Raw genomic sequence first — 237 nt, forward strand, 5'->3', positions numbered from 1 at the left:
TTTTTACCCAGGGGAAATCTAAATGGTGAGGGATTAATGGGCTCTATCCTGGCAAAGCTCAGCCCAGCTTTGGTGGGGTCACCAGCTGTGCCACCTCATCACCAGAATTATTCTCATTCTCACTAAGAGGTATTTGGAGTTGGGGAGGAAGGCATTTACTGCTGCTGGAGCCTCCAGCCTCTGAGGAATCTGGGTGGAAAAGAAGCAATTGCTGTTCACTCAGACTCTCAGGGGGGT

Source organism: Merops nubicus, unplaced genomic scaffold (genome assembly GCF_000691845.1).
Source record: "Merops nubicus isolate BGI_N331 unplaced genomic scaffold, ASM69184v1 scaffold12188, whole genome shotgun sequence".
NCBI classification, from domain to species: Eukaryota; Metazoa; Chordata; class Aves; order Coraciiformes; family Meropidae; genus Merops; species Merops nubicus.